This window comes from Narcine bancroftii, chromosome 8, assembly GCF_036971445.1.
Source record: "Narcine bancroftii isolate sNarBan1 chromosome 8, sNarBan1.hap1, whole genome shotgun sequence".
NCBI lineage: Eukaryota > Metazoa > Chordata > Chondrichthyes > Torpediniformes > Narcinidae > Narcine > Narcine bancroftii.
The window spans coordinates 18,756,169-18,779,096 of NC_091476.1; the positions used below are offsets into that span (position 1 = coordinate 18,756,169).

A 22,928-nucleotide genomic window follows, 5' to 3' on the forward strand; every position below is an offset into this window, starting at 1 on the left:
AGAAGAATCTAATGTTTGGCGTGTGAACGGACTATCTACTCTGAGCTCTGTACAAGAGAGATTAGTAGGCAGACAGAGAAATATGTTCAAGGATGGAGTTAAAGCCTCCTGGAAAATATGTAACATGGACCATTCAGGATGGTATTGAGAAGTTCAAGTCCATGAAACTCAAACTAGGGGATACAGCCTCAAGATTCTGGGAAGTAAAGATAAGACAAAAAGGAACTGGTGAATCCGTGGAATTCTTTGCCCAAGAAAGCAGTACAAGGAGAGTTGAAGGAATACTCACAGCTCATGAACAAACAAATTCCCAAGAACAATGGTCTGCAGGGCAAGGACAGAGATGGTAGAGGGGAATCGTAAACAAATTAGTGACAGAGTTGGAGGTTGATAGAGGAGATTTAATGATTGTAAGATGGTGTCCTGTCCAGGCAAAGCTTTGCCATCACTATGGTGAGGAGCACTTTTGGTTAAAGGAGGACAGTCTAATGGGTCTGATAATTGTAGGAAATGATGCTCTTTGGAGTGTCTAATGACATGAGGGAAGATGGTTCGCTGGTATTTGTTAGTGGAGGAGTGTGAGAGGGATGTGTGATGGATGTTAAGGAGAAAAAAAAATCCTGTCTCTGCTAGCTCACGACAATGTTAAAAAAAATTTAGATGCTGAGTTTCCCAAGTTTAATTCCTGCTGGCCAAGGTTTACTTTGAAATAGTGATAAAACATGAATCCCATTTAAACATCAACAAACTACCTCCTGGCAACAAGGAGTTGGTTATCCACCCTCCGTCCCTATAGCTTTTGCTGATTCTGAGAATTTTAAACATTTTATGTCCCACCTGACCTTCTGCCATTTTGTTGACCCTTAGATATGGCATGAGGTAGGGAAAATTTAGATGATTTTGGAGTAGGTTTCTATCAGCCAGCACAACATTATGGCCGAAGGGCCTATATGTGCTGTCATGTTCGGTTCAGATACCCTGCTAGTTGACTCAGCAAGCAAAAAAAGTATTTCATCTCTCTCAGCCTTTCTACAACATACACACCATCAACTTGCTAATGGTTAACCAGAATTTCCTGATTACCACATCCTCGTTCTGTTCTTTTCCACCTCTGTGTGTCATACACTTTCAACCTCAGCTCTTTAGCAAGATTTCCAGATAAATAAGTTGCACATGTCAAACTTGCTGGGAGCTAAAATTCACATAAGGTGAGACTCATCCGCAGGATTTCACGGTGATTTGTGAAGACTGGAGTTGCCTCCGGCAAGCTGAGAATCAGGCACACATGTTGTTTTGAAGCTAAAACTTTCAGGGAAAATTATGCAAACAAAAATGTTCTTTTATTCTTTCCCAGTGTTGAGTACCCTTGTCACTCATCACTTCTCCCAACAGGAGTGAGCTCGGTTTATATAGTTCAGAAATGACAGAAGAAAAGGAATGATTGATTTCAAGATCACAGACATTCTGGTATTCCCACTAAAGAATTAGTTTGATGAAGAGCTCAAATCTATGGTTGATCTTAAACTCACAACATTCTGGGTAATCTTCCAGCTCAAACTTGCAATCAGAGCAAACTAAGAAGTTGAAGAGAGGGGCTCAAATCGGCCCATTAGATAAATAATAAATGACTATGATCAAATCACTCCGAGCAATTAGGACTGAATATCTTGTTTGCTTTTTAAAGCATGGGTTGTTAATTACACTTCCAAACTAAGATTGGTCTCTCAACAGTCTGTGTATTCGCCCAGTTTCCATGACATATGCTTGCCAAATGATATCACATGCATTCAGTAGATAGAATGCATTGCACCTGTAATGTGATACACCTACATAACATAACTATAGTCCCTTATCAATCTAACAAATAATAATAACAACATGTACATCTTGACAGATTTCCCAGGATCTGCTGCTTTTATGATAGAAAAGTCTGTCAATTGCAGGAGTATAATTAATGACTCTGGAAGGGACCAGCTTCTGTTTGGAAAATAGGTATGTTAGATGCGTTTGAGGACGAGTCCTCTCCAACTTACGATACTGCCCATCTTATCAGCTCGAACCAGGCAGTTGCCATTTATCTGAATTTCCAGGAGTCAAAGACTTGACTCTTTAAAGTTTTATTGCATGACTGTGACATCTCTCAGTACATCCATACTCCTCCAACTCCAAAAATCTCAGACTGGTCTATCCATGTGTTCATTCAATTCAACATCTTGAGCATCCCCAAATTTAATAGCTAAATTACAGTCAGCAGTGTCCGTAGCCGCCAACGCCCCACCTCAGGAATTCTCTCTTGAACTACCTCCCTTTCCTTCTCCACAACACTGCAACATTCAGCCATCTGCCCAACATCTCTTCGTGTGGTTTGGCATCATTTTTTTCCCCCTGTTTGAAAACACTTCCTTGAAACATTTTGGAGTGTTGTTATGACAAAAAGGTTTCTTTTTAAGCTATTGTCTCTGACTTTTAGTGAGAACATACATGCTGATAAAAAAAGTGCACCAAAAATTTCCAAACATTTTGATAAAGACATTTCAATACAGAGCATCTATCCCTCACCAGACTTACCCAAAAATAAATCTAAAACTCTGGGATCCCAGGAATTGCAAACAAGTTCCAGTTTTTAAAGTCAGATTTTTGCTATTCTCTCCTTCAATTAAAATTATTTAGGTCATATTAAAAAAGTTTAGCATTGGTGGAACAAAACTATCCTTTGCTTCTTGCCTGAAGGAAAACAATTATCCAAGAACAATGAAATAAATTAAAGGATAAATATCAATTTTCCAAAATGGCATTGGGATATTTTGTTTCAACTTTAAGAGGACAGCCAAGGTAGACTCAGTGACTGATGCGCACACAAATTGTTCACACACCTGAATTAATAAAATGAATCCTAATGCGGTAATTTATGTCAGGGCTGTCTTGGTATATTGAGTGCATAGCTTCAGATGCAATACATTTTTTTCTGGCATAGCAACATTCATTACTGTAAGATAGTTCCTTCCCATAATTTCACCCAAATGGTTTGCTGTGAGTAGAGCGGAGCTCAGATGGAACACTGGAGCTGATTCCAATCGGAATCATGAGCCCATTTCACAAATTAACATCCATCTCCATCTGCCCATCACACATTCCAGATTTTGTACAAGCAAAGCTGCAGAGCTCCACGACAGTCCAGGTGCCAGATCAAACTAGTCCCAGTTGGTCTTGCTCTTCTACCAAGCAAAAATCATAAAATGCAATTGATCCCAATTTCCAGGAGATATTGCTGTAATTGTTATGCATTCTCTACATCTTCTCCATGATGTATTCTTATAAGAAACATTATGCAGATGATCAAAAATTATACTGTATTAAGCGATATATCTAAATAAAGTGGAAAAAATGTAATATCCAATGCTCTGAGGTCTATCAGTAATTGGCAAAGATTTGATCAGTCAATTGTGAGATAGTGGGGTTGTTTTTAAATCAAGGGATCTGTTGGTTGCACAGTGATGGAACGACATGGTCAGGGAATTAGTCAGTCAGGAGGTTTCCGTACTTATAAAGGAGCTTATTATCAGGAGTCGGTTAGTCAAGTGGTGGGGGTGCAGGGGGAGCAACTGCTCCCCCGAGCACATTTTTCCCCTGCCCAAAAGTGGCATCTTTTCATCTGGTCACTGAAAATCAGTTCGTGTCTGTTCCGGGCTGTGTGTTTTCAAAAAGCGTCAAACAACTCAACGCCGTACCATTTTTTTTAAAGCAGCCTTCCAGCGCTAATAATAATGTAGTTTAATCAGACATATCAGTAACACCAATTCTCACCGCAAGCAAACCAGTCCTCAGGACCCATTGAAGCAGCTTCAGCCATGCCTGATCACACTTCTCAAAAAGCATGGAACTAGCAACAAATCTTTGACAAAGGAAATCAAAGTAATAACGAGCATTCTTAAAGTGCATTCCATTATTCACATTTGGTATCAATTCCAACCCGACATCTTATTGAAGGGCAAAGACAACCATAATTGAGCCATTTGACGAAGGACTCCAGCGGAATTTTTGAAAAGTAGCTGCACAGCGAGCTGAGAGACACACACCAGCATTCATTGCGGAGGGTATCCCGTGTTCCAGTAGAACAGCGGGGAATGGTCTGTGGGATCCAATTGGCAGATGGAGTTTCCCAGCACAGACAATGCTAGCCCTGCCGTCCCATACAAGAATGCAAAGGCCGCCCCCAATATCGAGGACTTCATTATTATCAAGCCCATCATGGGGCATTTGGTAGTGTACCTGGCTCAGAAAAAAACACCCCGAGAATAAGGTGCATGCAGTCAACTACTGGATTTGGTGGACTGCAGAAATACAATAGCTGAAGATTTACTGTAATCAAGACTAAACAAGCCACATTGTGACTTTTGGTATTCTAGTGCAGAGAGAAAGATTGTAATTTTCTCGTGACATTTAGGCATTTGTAGGCATGCTTGGTGGGAGAGAAGGAAGGGATAGAGGAGGGGTTGGGGAGGGAGGAGAGTTTGACATTAGGTGGAGAGTGCTTAGATGGTACCCTGAGCTTTGCTAGGATGAAGCCTAGATGAAAGAGGCTGTTGTAGTTGCTTTGTTAAATGCAAAAATGTATAATGAATTTTAAATTATTTGGTAAGTGTCATGGATGTGCACACATTAATTTCCTTTGTGTGCTGGTTGCAAAACATGTGTGCATGCTCACATGTGCACAGCTTTGATGGAAGAGTTGCCTTGGCACCTTTTCTTTTAAAAATGTGCTCACTCCACCCAACGTTAAAACCTGGCTACACCCCTGAGTTAGTCGCTTATCAAAGATCAGACAGTAAACTAATTATACAGTAATTTATCAGTCAGTCATACCACAATGGAGTCAACAACAGAGTTGTGAGTGAACTTCTGTGTGATAGTGAGTTCTACATTTGAAGTGTCCTCCAGGTAGTGTAGGTATTCTCTTCTGAATTCCCTGATGATCTTGTATTTCTGGGTAAATTTTGCCTTCACACAATGAGGAACATGCTGTCATCTCCATTAAACCCTTTGATAATCTGAAAGGCCTGTCAATTTGCACTCAATCTTCGAAATCATAAAGAAAAATGCTGGTCAATTTTTCAACATTGTTATGTAACATTTTGTCAATTGCAGATTAATCTGTCACACAATGGAAGAACTGCACATCATTGAATCAGTCATTCATTATACAACTTTCCGTGAACTCATACTGATAACCGCACAAATTATATCAGTAACAGATTGCCTGATAACATTTTTCCCCAAGGCGCATTGTACATATGCAAAAAGTAACACCTAGTCAAAACAGGCATGATCAATACTATTTTCTTTATGTTTTATAGGCATGGATCATTAAAATTTCTCAAAGACAGATTACACAAATCTAAAGTGATAGGTTCAGCAACTGGGACTATACTGGGACTATCTCATGGGCTCTTTTGTGTTTGAAATCATGCTTGGATTGTGAACAATTGAAAAGGTTTTAATTTCATTAAAATCCCACAAAGTAATCAACAAAGAGCATCTTTTGGATCATAATGGGAACTTTTTCTGGTATTCACAGAGGCACTTATTCTTTGACAGAGTACGTATTGTTCCACATTTGAAAGCTGTAGAAGGCAAGAGTTGTTACTGAGGATGCTGCATTATCAAAGCATCAGATAGGTGTGTGCTTTGGTGCCGAATTATAGGCCACCTCATCAAACTAACCCATTTTAGTCATTAAACCATTCAGCAGCAGAACCAAAAATGGATTCCATCTCCAACAAACATTGGCTTTCAGCAAGAGATGTAGCAAGAAACACACCGTAACATCCAAAGTTTATGAACTGGTGTTTCACCAACGTGTTGCTTCAGATTACATGGAGCTCATTACCCTAAAATATGAACTCTTTCTCCCAGAGATGCTGTCTTACCTGCTGAATATTTCCAGCATTGTCTTGTTATTTCAGATTTCCATTATATGTTGTTTCTTTGCTTTTCAATTTGGGAATCATCTTTATTCCATTCCTGATTCCATATAGTCTAAATCCCAATCCTCTCAGCCTCAAATAAATGATGCGTCAGCATGCATAATCCTAGACAGCGGGAGATTTTAAGAGAAGAAATTCCTCTTTATGCCAGTCTCAAGTTCCTGAGCCTGTGATTCCCAATTCTAGTTTCACTAACCAGTGAGATCTTTTAAGAACTCCTTTTATAAAACCATGTTGATGTTGCCTAATCATTACAGAACATTCGTGTCTTTTTACTGCTTCATTAATAATGGACAACAGTACGCAAGGGACGCTCATCTAAATGACCAGTAGCTACTGCTTCCGTTCTTGAGCAGTGCCTCACATTCAGTTTCCAATCCACTGGAACCTTTCCCAATATTCAGCCATTTTGAAAGCTCATAACCAATGCGACCATCTGGTCAAGAGTATTTGACAGCATTTAGTCCCAAGAGTTTCCCCACTAAATGCTCTCCAGTCATAATTAATGTTATAAGTTGCTCCCTGTTCTTTGTGCCTCATTTCCCATTGGTTCTGGTATGCTTTTAACATACTGTGAATACAAACAGAATATTTGTTTAACTTCTCATTATTTCCTTTTTGTTAATTTTGTTGTGTACTTTGGAACTTTTTTTTACATTTGCAGAGGTAATTGCAATCCATTTTATATTCATTGCTCGTTTGTTCTCAGATTCTATTTTCTGCCTCTTTATAAATATTTTAGTCATCCTTTATTGCTTGCAAAAATGTCCTCAATCCTCTCTAATTAATCAATAATGTCGCTCTTCACCCCAAAGCGCACAGTACAGGGGCTGACATGTAACCTTGCCCCCACCTCTCAGAAGAAAATTAGTACCTTGGTCTGTTCCAGGGATATCTGATCAAAAGAAGCAACAGAAATGCTGGAGAAATTCAGCAGGTCTCACAGTGCCCATAAAAGGTAAAGATATGTTACCAACATTTCAGACCTGAACCCTTCTTCAAGGTACAAGTGAAAAATGAGCAGGCACCTGAATTAATCTGACGAGAAGGGAAGAATGCAAAATGGACAGGGGTTGGGAAAGTACAGGCCAACAGACAAAGGGTGTTGTTTGGATATGAATAGGACACATGAAAGAGGAAAGGTGAGATTTGTCTGGGGAAGGGATGGCTGATTTTTGGCTCTGTGAAAGCAGAGCTGGAGGATAAGGAAATAGAGGGAAAGATGGAATGGGGGACAGGTGGGATAATGAAGACCGGAGAACTTGATGTTAATGCTTTCCTGTGGAGGGCATCCAGACCTCCAATTTGTGGAGGTCTCAGTTTGGCAGTGACATCATCTACAAACCCACCAACTCCCACAACTACCTTGACTACAACTCTTAACACCCAGTTATCTGTAAGGATTCTATGCCTTTCGTTCTCCATCTCTATTGAATCTGCTCCCAGGTTGAGGTCTTCCACACCAAATTATCAGTGATGTCCTCATTCTTCTAAAAAAAACATGGCATCCATCTTCCATCATCAGCTCAGCCCTCACCTGCATATCTGCCATTACCTACACCTAATTTGGCCCTCTGCCCCCAGACACAACAAGGACAGGATTTTCCTCATCCTCACTTACCACCCCTCCAGCCTCCATATCCAATACATCATCCTCTGCCATTTCCACCACCTGCTTCATGATCACACCACCAGGCACATCTTCTGCAGGGACTGCTCCTTCTGTAACTTCCTCACCCACTCCCACTTCCCACCAATTGCCCCCTTGGCTCCTACTCCTGTGACATCAGGAGGTGATCCATTGCACCCACATCTCCTTCCTCGCCACCGAAACCGTCCTTCAAAGTGAAGCAACACCTCTCTTGTGGATCTGCAGAGACATTTACTGAATCTAATGCTTGCATAATGATCTCCTCGACAAAGAGACTGGACAAAGACTGGGAGATTGCTTCGTTGAATACCTCAGCTCTGTCCATTGCAATATCGGGGATCTCCCAGTGGTCAACATGTCTGTCCATGGTCTCGTGCCCTGCTAGACTGAAACCACTCGCAAATTGAAGGATCAACACCTTGTATTCAATCTGGGCATCCTCCAATTGGATAGCATTAAAATCAATTTCTTTGGTTTCCATTAGCCCCCAACCCCCTCCCCCCCCCCCGGTCTCCTTTCCTCTAACTATCTAAAAGGCCTTTCATATTGTCAAAAAGCCCAACTGTAAGGACAGAGATTCTCTGCCTTTACATTAAGACACTTACCACCATGAAGGCGCCCTGGATGACTCCAAGGCACTGACTGCAATCCGTCTCGGGGAAGGTTCAGCGGTGGAGCGCTGCGCTCTGCTGCTGCAAGTAGCTGGCTGGGGGGGCGGGCTGATGATCACAGTGATGTCATCAGCCCAGGACCCATCTCACTCACCTCTCTCCCACCATGAATGTGACACATCTGCAAGCCTCTCCAGCACCTCACCGGCCCACTTATCGGCACCAGCAGCTCAATACATGGCAGAACGGTGGCCATCTACCCTACCCATAATCTTGCATGCAGCTGGAACCATTCTGGGAAATGCAGAACGGTTCCAGCTGTGAGGGGATTTATGGGTAACAAAGTCAGCCATTGCTTGGCACGTATATATGACGTCATGACATCAGTAGCCTGCCTGCTGAAAGCCGCATCAATGCCCCAGCCGCCTCCAGGCTGAAAGGGGACATCGGAGAAGGCTTTTTTGGGCTTTCTTGAAAAGGTAACAAATACCTTTAAAGCACCTCCAGCCGACTATGAAAAGGCCTCATCTCTCCCCCTTTCCTTCTGTCTCCTTTCCCCAGTTCTGTTATCATAGAGCCAAAAACAATCCACCCCCTCCTCCAGTCAGTTCTCACCAGTCCTCTCTCCTGCGTCCCATCCTTATCCAATACCCCCACCCCTGCCTAGTCTTCCTTTCTCCCCATCCTTATAAATCAGGTGCTTTTTAAACTCATATTTGAAGAAGGGCTCAGGGCCAAAATACCAGTTACATACCTTTACCTCCTATGGAAGCTGGGAACCATGTTGAATTCCTCCATCATTCCGATCTTATAACTACAACAACCTTTGCAGACTTTTGTGTTTACTCCATCTGCATTCACACAGCTGTAGCGAGCAGCTTCAATTATAGTTTGGGCCAAGCTGGCCATCTTATTCAGGGTAGCCATAAGAGTTTTTGGCATGGCAAAAATAATTATCTAATTTGAGTGCAGTGCATATTTAAAACAAGACCATGCAGAAAAAAATATATACTCTGCACCTTTCTGCTGTACTCAGTAACACCATAACATGCAGGAATTTAAATGTGACTGTATTTAATGGGGCACATTAAATACAAGTTACTAGCACATGCTGAACATATTTAATAAGTGTTGCCCAGGTGGGAGAAGGCCATGCCCCTTCTGTCCGCACTTCTGAAGTGCTCCCTTCGCTACGCATGATCTAGGAATACTCAGTAGACAGAACAGGAGGAAATCAATCTACAACTACTGTTGTATCTCACCTGGAAGCGGGATTGATGATTTACCCTACTCCTTATGATGCGTCCCCATCTCAACCCAAATATCCAGCTCCAATTTTCAAAGTATTGAGAAAATAAATAAAACAAATAAAAATAAAACAGACTGATCTGGAATGTGACTGATGTGAGCAGATTTCGTTCCCAGGTGGAGTTCTCAAACTAATACATGGATGGAGACTGCCAACAAGGATCTTAACAAGTAGCAGGTCACAGTTTATCAGCTTTAGATTGAATAAAGGCAGCCAGCCATGTGGGTGGTCTGGTAAAACTAGTCATCTTCCAGAGGATTCCTTTTTGAAAAGGGTGACTATAATTGCGTCGAATTGGCGAAGTGCTGCTGTAGGCCAGGGGCGTGCTAGATTGGAAATGCAGAGGAGTACTTTCCAATTCATATCATGGCTCTGTGAGGAATCAAGAACCACATTTCGGAGTTCATTATAGCGATATCAAGAAACTAGAAGAGAAAATCTACCACAGGCAAAATAGGACAAGCATTTTCCTGGATAACAGAACAAAAGGGGCAACACAAAATTATTTCTTTGTCTGGACAGCAAGATTGGACACTGCAACCATATTTTACCATTAAAGTATTGGTGGAAAGCTCAGCAAAATTACAAAACGTTGAACTGAAATAAAGACTCTGGATGGCCTCTGCCAGTTATTAGCCAAGTACAAAATACAACAAAAGGTGGGGTCTGTAATTATAGTTAACAGCAAATCTCTCTCATTATTGGGCTGAGACAGATCTGCAGTCTAAAGCAAAATTGACCCACCATTGTGAAGATCACCTTATCTTGTTTTTGCACTGTTGCTACAACTTTGCTTTACAACTTTCTCAATTTGTACATACCAAAAACTTGAAGTTGATACGATATCTTAATTATTTCTGCTCTTGCACCATCTTGACAATTGCAAAATTTGCATGGTGTTTTCTCATTCTTCCTGCCAAAAAAAAATCATTTCAGAAAATTTCATCTCCAGTGTATTTGGCGATTTTATAAATTTGTTGATGCTCATCTGTTACCTTCTCAATATTTAATGTCTTTTCGACATTAATTTGAAGCTTTAGAATGTCATGTTTTTCTGTGCATCAAAAAGAACAATGTTCCCAATTACGATCCCTAAGGGACTGAAAAAGTGTCCAAACCCAAAACAGTGAATGCATATTTCTCTCCATGAAGCTTGTTGAACCCCTCCAGTATCTATTTAATTGCTCAAGATTCCAGCATCTACAGTTCTTGCCTCTAATTCCTGGAGGACACCAGAGTATAGTTTCCCAATTTACCTCCCCTTATCAGATATCAAATTTATTGACAGAGTACATTCATGAAATCACATACACCCGGAGATTCCTTTCTTCCTGAGGGAGGACCAGAATTACCACTTATTGGTCATGCAAAAAAATCTGTGCACAACGTATACATGTAAACAAATAAAGAACTGTAAATAGATAACAAATGTAAAGAAACTGTGCAATACAATTTTTTTTTTAAATCAGTAAAGTGCAAAAGTAAGAGTCTTTAAATGAGTCCCTGATTGAGTTTGTTGTTGAGGAATCTGATGGTGGATGGTAGCAGCTGTTCTTGAACCTGGTGGTATGAGTCTTGTGGGACCTATACCTCCTTCCTGATGGCAGCAGTGAGAACAGAGTGTGTGCTGGTTGGTGTGGATCCTTACTGATTGCAGCTGCTCTCCGATGGCAGCATTCCCTGTAAATGTTCTTGATAGAGGGGAGGGTTTTGCTGTGATGTCCTGGGCTATGTCCACTACATTTTGCTGGGCTTTACACTCCAGGGTATTGGTGCCCCCATACCAGACCATGATGCAGCTGGTCAGCACTTTCCTCCACATATCTTCAGAAATTTGGCAGGGTTTCTGGAGTCATACCAAACTTCAACAAACTCCTGAGGAAGTAGAGATGTTGACATGCTTTCTTCATGATTCCAATAGTGAGTTTGCTCCAGGAAAGATCCTCTGAGATAGCGACTCCCAAGAACTTAAATTTGCTCACCCTCTCCACCTCTGATTCCCCAGTGATCACTGGAATGTAGACCTCTGGCTTTTAACATCTGTATCCATGCAAACATTGGCCCTTTAACAGTCTGGGTTTCAAGAAACAGTGGAATGATTCAATTCATAAAGAGGATTTTAAATGTAATTTTCCATTTATTTCCAGTTAATACAAAACACATAAACCAAATGGTTTACAAGAAATCAGCAATATTATTCTTCAGCATAGTAAAGACATCTCTTCAAAGAACCAAAAAAAAATTTAAAATTGTCCCACAGAGAATTTGGATCTTCATTACAAAATGCATCAAAATGAATTCCTGGTAATCTGTAAAGCCAAATGTAAAGTGGCACATCTCTTCCAGAAATTGAATCCAAGATATTCCATCTTTAACTATAGCATTAATCCAGCTGGAAAGAAATCGGAAAGATCAAAAGCCATGAAAATTGGATCAACTTCTATTTTTATTTTTTTTTTTTTTTTTAAAAAGGTATTTCTCCTGCAATTTTACCCGGAGTAGAACACACAAGTGATCATTTCCAGGTTAATGGAACTCTGTAGTAGGAAACAGCGGCAAACACTTCTTGTTGTGATCAACAAGTATGACTTTTTCCCAACTTTCTTCACACATCTACTAACCTCACCAATTACAAAGTTCTCATTTCTAGCCTTTGCTCCACAATTTGAAGCTCAAAGATACATACATCCATCATGGAAATGTATCAGTGTAACCAAGAGCACATTTCACATGTTCCTTGGTTTTTCTTCCTATTCTAAGGGATTCCGCTGAAAATGGGAAATTTAGAAGTTCTCTGTTGGATTCTTGAACACATTCCAATAGTTCACAGAGTGCATAAGTGAGAGATCTCCCCTGCTTCCCTTCTGAAATTTCACTTAATGGAGGTCTCAGCATTGAGAAAGCTGGCAGGATTCCAATACTGGAGGCAACGGAGTAGAGATGCAAGGATAAAATGTGGCCCATTGATAATGAGCTTCCATTGTATCCACAGCAAATTAAGTTACCAGCACCCTATTCCAGTAGTTACCAACAGAGTCCGTTAATCGGATGGGGGAACCAAAATGACAGTTAATGATTCCTCACATGCTACTTTACAGGTCACACAAACTATAACAAATTAATAATCCGATTGCTACAATAACTTACTCTAAAGTGGTCTGCCTCTCACTCTGGAATTCACTGTCTATGTATTGTTCAGACGTATGGCTCCTCCCTCATCTACACCAATATAAACCTTGGTTTTCCCACCTAACCTCAGATTCACCTGAGGACTTTTGTGTCTACTGGCCATTGATTGTAAGCTAGTAAAAGTGTATTTTTGCTACTCACTTGTCTGAGTGCATTCAGTCATGTTACAATTTTAAGCTCAACTTTGAAACGGGATAGAAGCCCTGTTGAAGCCAGGCATGCTCCAGGTTGACTCTGCCCCGAGGCCCCAGAGGAATTGGCCTACTGGTTGGAGTGCTTCCAGTTCTACCTGATGGCCACACAAGTCTTCAAATCGGATGGTCTCTGGAGATCGGCACTTCTCTCTCTCAAGCAACACCAAAGGGTACAGAGACTGTGCTACCCATAGAATGTTTAAAAGGCCCATTACATGAGGCCCCAGAATGATGTGCTGGTGAGTTATCGACTCTCTCAACGTCGGAAGCATCCAGGTGAGTCCTGGACGACTACGTTCGTGAACTGTGACCAGAAAGTGCCACTATGGAGCAGCCACAGCTCAGGTGAGAGGAGGAACAAATCCAGGGCACCCTCGTGGCAGGAGTGAGGTCAAGGTACACGAGGCAGCGACTACTGGAGTTGGGGAAGAAAGACTTGGCCAGCACCCTGGAGCTGGCGAAAGTGCTCGAGCAGGCCCAACTGGGAGCTGACAACCTCCGGGAGAAAGTGGCACCCTCTCAGGAAGACCAGGTCATTGGGACAACTGTGACTCCCACACCCCTAGCGCTGACCGTTGCCGTCAGACACGACCAGGGATGCTACTTCTGCAGACAAGAACAGCACCCGCGCACCCAATGACCTGTGAAGGACACCATGTGTGCAGAATGCAGTAAGCAAGGGCTCTGGATGAAGGTCTGCCAAGCTAAAGGGAACCCAAAGAGGGCAACCACATGAGCAACCCCCGAATCATCGCTTGACCTGTGCCCAAATCCCGAAGGACCGGCCTCTCCCTCTCTGTGCTATTCACCACCAGCATCTTACTGTGCCTCAAGGCGGGTCCTACCACCAGAAGTGAAGCATCGCAGGAAGCCATGGCAGCCACCTTGCCACACCTAAAGGTCAGCACCACCTAGTCCATCATTAGATCAAGATGGAGGGCAGCCATCTTGCCGCATCTGGTGGTCGACACCACCTTGTCTCCCCGTGAGCCAAGAGAAGAGAGTCAACATCAGCATGGGTAGTGATGGAGTTTCCGGAGCACTGGCATCAGTCATCCTGGATCAGGCAATACCTCACCAATTGAATAACTCGACGATGGAGGCGAGGGTAAATGGACATTTGACTGATTGCTTACTAGACACTGGCTCCACGGAGAGCTTTATAAACTCTGCAATGGCTCTGCGGGACAACTTTAGAGTGTACCCAATGGACTATCATATTTCCCTAGCTTTGCATTCGCCCTCTCTGACGAACCGGGGTATTGTATAGTACATCTAACTGTAAAAGGGGGGTATTTTATAAGTTCTGATTGTATGTACTGAAGGATTTGTGTGCTCCTATGTTGCTGGGCCTGAACTTACTGTGTCACCCTAAAAGTGTGACCATGGAGTAGTCTGGCCCAATCACAGTGCAGAATAGAAAGTCCCAAAAGCCGGACACCACATGCGGTCTCCCCACCCTAAATATGGATCTCTCTCCACTGTTTCCAAGCCCGATTCCCGATCGTACACCAATGGCTACAAAGAGCAGGTGATACAGTATGGGGGAAATCGGGAATTTATTAGAGCCGAGACACAGTGGCTGGTCAAAGAAACATCACTGAACCTAGCAACAGCCCATGGAGAGCCCAAGTTGTAGTCGTGAAAGGGGAAGTCCAGGCTAGTGATTGACTATAGTCAAACAATTAATTGTTTCACATTCCTAAACGCATGCCCCCTCCCTTGAATTTCGGACATGGTAAACAAAATTGCCCAGTATCAGGTCTATTTGACCTGAAAGCTGCATACCATCAGTTGCTGATCCATTCAGAGGACAGCCCCTACACAGCATTTGAGGCAGACAGATGGCTTATCAGTTGCAGATGGTCCTTTGTGGTATCACCAATGGGCTCTCTGTCTTCCAGAGACAGATGGACAAAATGGTCCACAAGTACTGGTTGAAGGCCACTTTCCCTTATCTTGACAGCGTTACCATTTGTGGACACTCTCTGGATGATCCCATCATTCAGGAGTTTCTCCACATGGCAAAGGCCCTGCATCTCATGTACAACTCCAGTAAGTGCGTGTTCCAGATGAAATGTCTGGCGATCCTGGGCTATGTGGTAGAAAATGGCATCACTACCCCTAATCCTGATCAAATGTGCCCCCTGTTAGACCTCCTGATCTTGAAGGCCATAAAAGCCTTAAGGAGGTGCCTGGGCTTCTTCACCTACTATGCCCAGTGGGTCCCTCACTACGTGAATAAGGTCTGCCCCTTCTTAAAGACCACCTCTTTCCCATTGTCAGCCAAACTCCAGGTCCCCTCACTACGTGGATAAGGTCTGCCCCTTCTTAAAGACCACCTCTTTCCCATTGTCAGCCAAACTCCAGGTGCCTTTCAACTATGTTCAGGGCTATGTTGCAAAGGCCACCATGCATACAGTGGACAAGAACACACCCTTCCAGGTGGAAAGCGATGCCTCTGATGTAGCTCTGGTCGCTACCCTTAACCAGGAGGGCAGGCTAATTGCCTTTTTCTCCCACACACTACAAGGCCACAAGCTTTGGAACCCATCTATGAAGAGACTCAAGCCATTGTAGAGGCCATCAGGCACTGGAGGCATTACCCGGACGGCAGAAAATGTACACTGCTCAGCAATCAGTGGAATTTATGTTTAATAATGCAAAAAGGGACAAAATAAAGAATGATAAGATTGCTAGGTGGAGGATCAAACTGTCCACCTATAATTACAACATAGCATACAGGCGATGGACTCTCAATGAACCTCCAGATTCCCTGTCAGGAGGAAGCTGTGCTTCTGCACACATCGGCCAGTTGCAGTCACTACACAATGAGCTTTGCCATGCAGGAATCACCGCATGGCTCATTTATTCAAGGCACGCAACCAGCCCTACTCCATTGAGGACATCAGGGAAATGACGAGGTCCTGCCAGGAGTGCAAGCCATGCTTCTACTACCCTGACAAAGCGCACCTGATAAGAGGTATCCCGTCCCTTCGAACGACTCAGTGTTGATTTCAAGGGTTCACTCCCTTCCACCAACGGAAACGTGTACATTCTCAATGTTATCAACGAGTATTTATGTTTTCTGTTTGCCATCCCCTGCCCAGAAATGACTACCACCATGGTCATCAGGGCCTTGCACTCTATTTACACCCTGTTCGGGTATCCCAGTATATCCATGGCAGCCGGGGCTCATCATTTATGAGTGAAGAGCTATGACAGCACCTGCTCATAAGGGGCATTGCCTCAAGCAGGACAACTAACTACAATCCCCAGGGGAACGGACAAGTTGAAAAAGAGAACAACAATGTGGAAGGCTATGAAATTGGCTCTCTGATCCAAAGGCCTTCCAGACTCATGCTGGCAAGAAGTCCTACCCATGACACTCCACTCCATGAGATCGCTCCTCTGCATGGTGACCAACACAACTCCTCACAAGCTTATGTTTATGTTCCAGAGGAAATCCACATCTGGGACTACTCTCCCGACTTGGCTAATAACACGAGGGGCAGTCCTGCTAAGAAAGCATGTGAGGAGGAGCAAGACAGACCCCCTGATCGAGAGGGTGCACCTGCTGCACACCAATCCAGCATATGACTACTTGGCATACCCTGACAACATAGAGGACACCTTCTCCATCAGAAACCTGGCACCTGCCGGAACTGAGGATCCGATGCCTCAAGTGAGCCAGGAAGTACCAAGTACCCCACTCAGGGTCCTGGAGTACACTGCTCAGGAAGTGGTCCAATTCACCCCATGACCTGAGCTGATGGCCTCAAGACCCACTGACCCAGTACTACAGAGGATCCACTACTGCAGCACGCGACCAGAATTACCAGACCCCCTGACAGACTTAACTTGTAAATATTTGTAAAGTATTAAGATTTTTTTTGAATGAATGTTCTCTGTTTTTCATACACAGGCTCAATTCTGAAGGAAGGTGTGAATGGCAGTGAACTGGAATTCACCCTCTATGTATTCTTCAGATGGCTAGCTCCTCCCTTGGCTCCACCCTCACCTACCCCAATATAACCCCCGGTTTTCCCACCTTACCTCAGATTCACCTGCTATTGATTGTAAGCTATTAAAAGCACTTGTACTCCTCACTTGTCTCCGAGTGCATTCAGTTGTATTAAAGGTAAAACATTAGTTTGTGCATTGACTGGGCATTCTCACTACTGCAAGAGATGTCAAGCTCTTTCTATAGGTTTCCTACTCCACACCCTCCTTCTGAATATTTATAACACAAATGAGAACTTCCATATATAGGCGCCTTATTCCTCTCCCCTGCAGAGTCTTTCTCCTCCATGAAAACCATCGAGTGTGTTGCTCCTGTCCAACTCCCCTGTACCTTTAGGACACAATTTTTTTGTGTATGGTAAACCATTAGGTGCATTTATCTACAAGTGGGACCATCTCTAACAGCACAAGCCATGTTTTAATCACGCTTTGAGAGATAAATCAATTCCATTTTTTTTAAAGTGAGACTTCAAATTAGCATTAGTTCCAAACAGAACAGTCCAGTACAAATATAAAAATGAAACTCTGTATCTTGAGCATAGTGTTGTTTTCATTATGCCTTTAATATTGGCACTCTCCATCGTTGGACAGAAGGAGAGTGATGTGGCTATATGAATCATATTTGGGCTTTTTCCCAGCTATTAACCATCTAATATAGTGAAGATTAAGGCAATCATGGGAGAACCAATGATGCAATCTGCTGAACAAAGACAAAAAGTGCTCAGAAGGATCACTGGTGTGGTTTACCCCTCTTCAAATGTTGATGGCACTCATTACACTGGGTCTCTGAATTGCTAGTCCAGTAACACAACTACAATGCCACAAAACCCCAGATATTTTACAAACAATTACACTGCTACTCATTTACAAAATATTTCAGTGGATTTGTGAACAAAACCAGCCAATTCACTTGGACGTATCAAAGTTTTTTTTATTTGATGGAGAAAATTAGCATCTTACATTAGCTGTAATTTTTCTAACATCACTGTCTCAGAAATCTACTGTAGCAGATAGACTCATAGAATAGGCATCACTCAGTCATCACCAATCATTTCCAATAAGATCACTGATCCAAGAAATTAATATATGGCCTTTCAAATTCTTTGCACCCTTCAATAAAACAATGCTTATACTGTACATCAGATCCACCCGATCTCAAGATGCTTTGATTTCCTTAAATATTCAAAAATCTATTGTCCTCAACATTGATGAATAGGACATTCATTCGTGATCTTCTGGGATAGAAAATTAGCAGATTTATAGCCATGGTGAGATAGAAATGTTTCTCATCTTTGTCCTAAATGGCTGACCACATAATTTGTCACCATACCCTCAAGTTGAAGATTTTCCAGCTATATTTAAAGTGACTAGCTGTGAGCTAAAATTACATTTTTTTGTCAATGACACTTAAGCATTGCAATGGAACTCATGTACTTCAGATGCATTTACCCTTTTAAATTCTATTTAATGTCTCATTCTATAGTGTTTTCATTTCATTTCTTTGACACAGATAATTTCCAGTGTAACCAAACTGATAGACTGAATTAATTAGGGACATGTGGGTGATTGGAGACAAACATGTTTCAGCTGTGCAGTTCTGATCATTCACTCAGCCCGCAAAGAACTGAAGGTCTTCTACTGCCGCCCAGTGGATTCATACTTGATTAATTCCGTAAAAGTCAACATCGTCCAACTGCAATATTGTGCAACTGCCAGCATTCGCACCTCGAGCTCTTTTCACAGCCACAAGAAGCTCCTCTTGGACACAGGGACAAAATACAATATATATCTTGAAAATCAATGAAAAAAAACTGTTGGAAATCTGAAGTAAGGGCAGAAACTGCTGGAGATACCCAGAAAGGCAGCATTATTGACCTGAGCTTTAACTCCATTTTTCATCCACAATGCTGCCTGACAACAAAATGATTGGACTACTCATTTTCACTTTCATAGTTCCAATTATTGACTTCTTGTCGAAAAGTGAAATTTCTGTTTATTCAAAGATTATTCAAAAACTCAAAGTTTCTTCTGCAATCTACACAATTAATATGATGCATTTCTGTATCTATCAGGATAGCCAGGGATATTGAAGGTGATTTTGGTGAAGGGCCTGTGACTTGCCACATTCTCTTCTTGTAGGTGCTCTGTACCCTGTTGAATGCTCACAGCATTGTTTGGTTTCTGTTTGATTCATCATCCCTCAGGAGATCATCTCCATAGGAAAATAGGTCAATTGACCCATCGTTGAAATAGACGGAGGAAAAAAAAGTGAGGAGACTTACAGTGCATCTAATCACTGTCCACTGTTACCTGCTGGAAAAGTGTTCAAATTTTAAGATAGTCACTAGTAAATCCAACAAAAAAAAATCCAAGGAAAACTTCATTAGCCAGAAAATGATTGGGGATCTGGAAGCATCTAAAGTGTCATACATTCCTTTATGGAGAACTCGATAAATATACAGTAAAACCACTGGGTATCTGCCACTGATAGGGATTGATAGACGTCAGATTAGTGAATTTTCTGGTTGCTTGAGATTGCGTAATTGGCGAACGGCAAGGCGTGCCAATTTTTAACTTCCATATTTTGTACTTATTTATTTTACGTGATTCTTTTGCTGGTTGCTTGAGGCTACCCGTTGATTAAACTCCAGATGACGGGGGTTTTACTGTACAAGGATTAGAATGATCTGCAGATAGGTTTAATGAAGAAGGGTGCAAGGTGCCTCATATTGAGCACAATTGCTAGGGTAGAGTAGTTACCAAAACAACATGTAGATGAACCTGTCAACATCAGGGCTCACAAATGGAAAATGATGGTAGACAATGTTTAGGAAGTACAATAAGCTACAACCCAGAGGAAGAATATGAAAATGAAGGGAAATAGAATATTCTTTTAGAAAAATATGCAAGACCTCTAAACACACAAAAGGAGCAAAAATCTGTGCGCCAAATGCAAATGAAGTGCACAGGAGAACATGCCTAAATCTCTGTTAAAAATGGAGGTGAGGACTTTTTCAATCTTATTGATATCCTTCCTGTAGCTAGGCAACCAGAATTGCACACAATATTCCAAATTTGGCCTCACCAGTGTCTCACCACAACATCCCAACTCCTGGACTCAATACTTTGATTTATAAAGGCCAAGATGCCAAAAGCTTTCTTTACAACCCCCATTCACCTGCGACACCACCTTCAAGGAACAATGTACCTGTATCCCCAGGTCTCTTTGCTTTTCCACACTCCTCAGTGCCATACCATTTACAATGTACATCCTTCCTTGATTTGCTGTTCCAAAATCCAATACCTCACACTTGTCTGCATTAAATTCCTTCATCCATTTACTGTCCCAGTCTCCCAATTGGTCCAGATCCCTCTGCAAGCTTTGAAAATCTTCCTCACTGTCCACTATGCCTACGATCTTTGTGTCATCAGCAAACTTGCTGATCGAATTTACTACATTATCATCCAGATCATTGACGTAGACAACAAACATCAGTGGTCCCAACACAGGCCCTAGAAGTATATCACTCATCACAGGCCTCTAGTCTGAGAAACAATCATCCACTAGCATTCTGTTTTCTCCCACACATCCAATTTCAAATCCAGTTTACAACCCCTCTATGTATACCTAGCATCTCAATCTTCTGAACTAATTTCCCATGTGGGACCTTGCCGAAGGCCTTATTAAAGTCCAGGTAGACAACATCCACAGCATTTCTTTATCTTCCTCCTTGGTAACTTCCTTGAAAAACTCTACAAGATTTATTAAACATGGCCTACCACACACAAAACCATGCTGTCCAAATACCTATATCCTAGCTCTCAAAACTACTTACAATAATTTATCTACTACTGACATCAGGCTCACTGGCCTATAGTTACCTGGTTTACATTTGGAGCCTTTCTTAAACAGTGGGACAGCATGAGCTACTCTCCAATCCTATGGCACCTCTCCCATGGCCAATTTGAATATTTTCGTCGGGGCCCCTGAAATTTCAGCACTTGTCCATCAAGATCCGAGGGAATATCATTTCTAGCCCTGGGGATTTGTCTACCTTTACATGCTTACAGCAATCACCTCCACATTAATCTCCATGTTTCATGACACTTCTATTTGTTTCCCTTCCATCCATATACATGATGCCTGAGTAAATACTGATACAAAAAAACAGTTTAAGATCACCCCCATTTCTTGAGGCTCCACACTGATCCGAGGGGACCAATTTTATCCTGTTATCCTCCTACTCTTAATATACTTGTAGAAATCCTTCGGATTTACTTTCACATTGGCAGGTGCCAAAGTACCCTTAGGCCTTCTTTTTGCCTTCTTGATTTACTTCCTTTGTATTCTCCTAAATTTTCTATACTCTGCAAGTACGTCATTTGCTCCTGTTTGCCAATATCCCTTGAAAACCAAGGTTCCCTATGCCTGTTAATAATCTGCCTTTAATCCTGGAAGGAATATACAAACTGGACACTCTCAAAATCTCTCCCCAGAATGCCTTCCACTTGCTGGATACATCCTTACTGGAAAACAACTCATTCCAATCCACTCCTCCGAGATCCTTTCTCATTTACACAAAATTGGCCTTTCTCCAATTTAGAACCTGATCTCTAGGACCAGACCCATCCTTATCCATAAGGAACTTGAACCTAACCCAAAATGCTCACCTGCACAGACTTCTGCCACCTGACCTGCCTTTTATTCCATAGCTGCCTGGCTGTCATGCTTTGTTTAACAGTTTGTTACACACATTCCTGAATACAATGAGATGAGAACCGGGAAACTCTTCCTTACCTGACTACCCTGCTTTAAGAACCTGCATCCTGTTTTCCAAGTACTGCAGCAGCTGACACTATTTGCTACAAACTATCTATTAAATAACTGACAAGTGTGACAATAACTTCATTGATTAGCAATTAATTTCAATGAAAATTTCACTCCTACTCTTTCAAAATGCAGCTAATTGCCCAAAATAAATGTTACGTCCCAAAATCTAAATATTTAAAAATATATAAACTACTTGAAATTGTACAATAACGTAAAACTTTTCAAAAAGAAAGAACAGATTCTGAGTGTCCTTAATCAGCCCAGTGCCTTCCGGGCACTGTAGGTTTGTGCATCTTAGCGACATGTGGAGGAAGCCCTTTACTTGCATGGAAAATTACTGGTGTCCTGGCTTCATGGGAGTGCACAGCAGCTTCTAGTTTCTTACATTTTCCGGAAAGATCCTGCATCTGACGAATACTGTTGATGTGAAAATCAACAGAAGCAGCTGATAAGCAACTAGATTGAAGCAGCTAAACACCATCTGCTTTATTTAATTAATTAAAATTATGTGCATTCCTCTTATTCATTTAAATCACCAATGTGGAGCCGAATGAGAATCTCCTAAACACTGGGTTGAAAATTGCAGAAGACCCATTCTGTACATTTCTGGTCACACTGTGACAAATAATATTATCCTTGGAAAAACTAAAAGGACAAACTTCACAAAGTACGTTGTAAATTTCCAAAGCAGCCTCCCATTAAATTAACATTCCTGAACACTAAGGGAAGCTCCCTGTCCCTGATTAAAGTGGTCAGTTACTAATGCTCCGATTAGGCATTCATAGCATGGGATAGAAAATGGAAAAAAGGTCATGCTCCTATGAAGAATTCTACCACTGGCTGCAATGTAAAAGGCTGTGTGGCTCAGTCAAGGAATCTTCATATCATTGTGGTTGGTCCAGTACCATTGCAGTAAAAGTCAGAGAGGTCTGGCTCAATGGCATTACAGTGGAGGAGATGGCAAGAAAATTAGTGTGCCTTCAGAAGGGGACAAGGCAGCATTTGGTACCCGCACTCCAACGCATGTTACCTCAAAGCTCCTGCTGATCAGAGGAAATCTCATCTTGTCCAAACTCCAAACTATTTACTCTCACGGCCTGTTCCTAGCAGAACATTGCTGGAGCTCAGTGCTGTGC

General features: G+C 42.1%; 1 long non-coding RNA gene across 1 annotated transcript in view; it reads right to left on the bottom strand.

Moving 5' to 3' along the window:
• The window catches only part of LOC138741677 (uncharacterized), a 222,028-nt gene that overhangs the window by 130,700 nt on the left and 68,400 nt on the right, over positions 1-22,928 (bottom strand). Inside the window, exon 4 of the long non-coding RNA XR_011343658.1 lies at positions 10,377-10,468. This is a non-coding gene — a long non-coding RNA (uncharacterized lncRNA). The remainder of the gene's footprint in view (positions 1-10,376; positions 10,469-22,928) is intronic.